Raw genomic sequence first — 3527 nt, 5'->3', positions numbered from 1 at the left:
CGTTCATAAGAAAATAAAATACGCTAACTGTTCAGGAGTGACTAAGGACATTATAATAGTAATTCTATAAAATAAGTAACAGATGTAGAAAACACTACTCGTATAGACTAACGTCTAGAGGAAGCAATGCAGTGGTGTGTTTGTTGTTCCAACTCAGCGCTCTGAGTCTATGTTTAACAGGGCTTGCCGCAGCGGCGAGCTGTAAGCTTGCCGGCCTCGTGATACTGAACAGTGCGCCGCTAGGAAACCTCTCTGCGAGTGGAAATTGGGGCACAGGGAAAACAACTCATTCAAAGCAACGAGCAGGGAAGTGCTCACCAGGCAACGGATCTATGGTCTCTCTGCCCATCTCAACAACACACCTGCTCTTCATTTCACAGTTACGGAAACATTTTATGTTTCCCTACATTAGAGCTACTAAACTTACTTTATATTTGCTGATTTTCATATCTAACGTTTTGATGAAGAAAATAGAGTAACATCTTTGTACACCTGAACCATTACTTTTCATTTTACTTGAAACGCCAAGTTTTATGTTATCGAATAGAGTTCTGCGCACGTCGGTCTGTTGTTTGATCACGGTTAAATAAATTTATAACTGGTTACGTAGAAACGTATATATTAGTAATGCTCCTGATGCAGTACCAAAATAGGTACGCACATTTTTTTTTTAATTTTTAGTGGTTTATTGGGGTCATCAGTCTTCTGACTGGTGCAATGCGGCCCACCACGAGTCTTCCTCTACTGTGCCAATCTGTTCACTTCAGAGTAGTACTTACGCCCACCGTTATCAAGTACCACTATGCCATGCACAAACTGAATGCATGTCGTTCACCATAAAAAGTAAACAGATTCGTAGAGAGTATGTACACTACGGCTAAAACCTAGATTAGAAATCTAATTTAGTCAAATAAGAATAGTCTTTACATTTTGATAGATATTTTATGGAAACTTGTTTATGTTATTAGTCAGCTATCCTTGAAGGATGAAATATTTTAAGTATATTGTTTCTGTAATTTCGCAAATCTGTATTTTAAGTATGTTTCCTGTAATTTCGCAATCCAGGTTTTTCTTTTTTTTCCAGAACCTACTATGCTTCACCCTTGTCTTATGAGTGCGTTCCTACGTAATCATTTTAACTTTCAACAGCAAGTAACATGCGCATATCTACAGATTCGAGGAGTTGCATCAGATAGGCTTTGAACACAAAAACTACCGACGCTTTAATGATTCTGAGTAGCACTTTTGGTCGACTTTCTAAATCTTTATTTCCTTTTTGGTCCAGAAGATCACACTTCCCTCAAATACAAGATTGGTAATCCCTTGATGTTTCAGAAAGTGTTCTATCAACGATCCCTTCTTTTAGTCAAGTTAGGCCACAAATTTCTTTTCTCCGCAATTCTATTCATTACTTACAAATACATCTACATACGTACTTCTCAAGCCACCGTACGATGCGTGGTGGAGGGTGCCTCTTACTACTATGTCTTTCGTTTATATACATCAACGGGAACAGGTGAAAATGTGTGCCCCGACCGGGACTCGAACCCGGGATCTCCTGCTTACATGGCAGACGCTCTATCCATCTGAGCTACCGAGGGCACAGAGCATAGTGCGACTGCAGGGATTTATCCCTTGAACGCTCCCTGTGAGACCGACATTCCCAACATAATGTCCACACACTACATTCGTAGTGCCCCTGGCCATCACACTCATTGCTCGCGGCACACAATCTTATCGAGTCCCATAAGAGTTCGGACAATGCGTGTGCATCCATCACAGAAGAAGAAGGTCATTGGACGGTTAGCCTTAACTATAAGAAGATGGTATCTGTTCTTTCGGACATGTCCGAAAGAACAGATACCATCATAATGTACTATGTCTTTCCTTTCGTGTTCCACTTGTAAACAGAGCGAAGGGAAAACTACTTTCTATACGTCTCCGTATACGAGCTAATTTCTAGTATCTTATCTTTGTCCTATCGTCCTTATGCGAAAAGTATGTTGGCAGCAGTAGGATCGCTCTGCAGTCAGCATCAAATGCCTGTTATCTAAATCTGCTCAGGAATGTTCATCGAAAAGAACGTCACCATCACTGCAGGGATTCGCTTTTGAATACCCGAAGAATCTCCATAACGCTTGGGTGTTGTTCGAACCTACCGGTAACAAGTCTAGCAGCTTGCATCTTAATTGCTTCGATATCTCCCTTATAACTGACCTGCTGCGGATCCCAAACACTTGAACAGTACTCAAGAATAGGTCGAACTAGCGCCCTATGTGCGGTCTCCATTACAGATGAACCACACTTTCCTAAAATTCTCCCAATAATCCGAAGTCGAAAATTCGCCTTCCATACTACAGTCCTTACGTAATTGTTCCGTTTCATATCGCTTTGCAACGTTACGCCCATATATTTGAAAGATGTCAAGCAGGACACCAAATGCTGTATCCGAACATTACGGGTTTGTTTCTCCCACTCATCCGCATTAACTCACATTTTCCTTCATTCGGAGTTGGCTGCCATTCACCACGGCAACTAGAAATTTTCTCTAGGTCATCTTGTTGCCTCCTACAGTCACTTAAAGGTGACTCCTTCCTGTACACCACAGGATCGTCAGCAAACAGCCGCAGGTTTCTGCCCTTCCTGTCCGTCAAATCATTTACGTATAGAGCAAATAACAGCGGCCTTATCACACTTCCTTGGTGTACGCCTGACAACACTTCTGTCTCTGATGAACACGAGCCATCAAGGACAGCATATTGGGCTCTATTTCTTATGTATTCGAGCCCCTCACATATCTGGGAACCTATTCTATAAGATCGTACCTTCATTAACAGTTTGCAGTGGGGCAGCGTGTCAGATGCTTTTCGGAGATCTAAAAGTCTGGTATCTACCTATTGCCGACCATCCATAGTTACATTACCCACCCATTTAATATTCAGCATTCTTCTGCATCACATTATTTCAAATGCTGCTATTCTTTTCTTGTCTGAACTATTCATCGTCTACGTTACACTTCCATACAAGGCTACATTCCAGACAAATACCTTCACAAGGACTTCGTAACACTTAAAAATCAGATGTTAATAAATTTGTATTCTTCAGAAAAGCTTTTTTTTGCCATTTCACGCAGTCTACATTTTATATCCTCTAGACGTCTGATGATGGTTATGATAACCGAAATCGGTCACTACTAATAGAAATAAAAGAAGTAGCGATTTAGGCTGTCGCTTTTTACTATCGTATAATTTTACAATCGCCAAGGTTTCAACATGTTGCAATTTTTGGTTGGTTGGTTGGTGGATTTGGGAAGAGAGGACCAAACAGCGAGGTTATCGGTCCCATCGGATTAAGGAATGATGGGAAAGAAAGTCGCTGTGTCCTTTCAAAGGAACCATCCGGGAATTTGTTGGAGGGACTTAGAGAAATCATGGAAATCCTAAACCAGGATGGCCGGACAAGGATTTGAACTGTCGTTCGCTAACCATTGCGCCACCTCGCTCGGTAGCACATTTTTGTGATATGTA

At 41.4% G+C, this 3527-nt stretch overlaps 1 non-coding gene across 1 annotated transcript; it reads right to left on the bottom strand.

The window, feature by feature from the left end:
• Positions 1-1527: 1527 nt before the first annotated feature.
• Trnat-ugu (transfer RNA threonine (anticodon UGU)) lies at positions 1528-1602 on the bottom strand. Its single transcript has one exon. It is a non-coding gene; the product is annotated as a tRNA-Thr (tRNA).
• Positions 1603-3527: the final 1925 nt, after the last annotated feature.

This window comes from Schistocerca cancellata, chromosome 6 (assembly GCF_023864275.1).
Source record: "Schistocerca cancellata isolate TAMUIC-IGC-003103 chromosome 6, iqSchCanc2.1, whole genome shotgun sequence".
NCBI lineage: Eukaryota > Metazoa > Arthropoda > Insecta > Orthoptera > Acrididae > Schistocerca > Schistocerca cancellata.
This window is presented reverse-complemented; position numbering and strand designations above follow the sequence as displayed.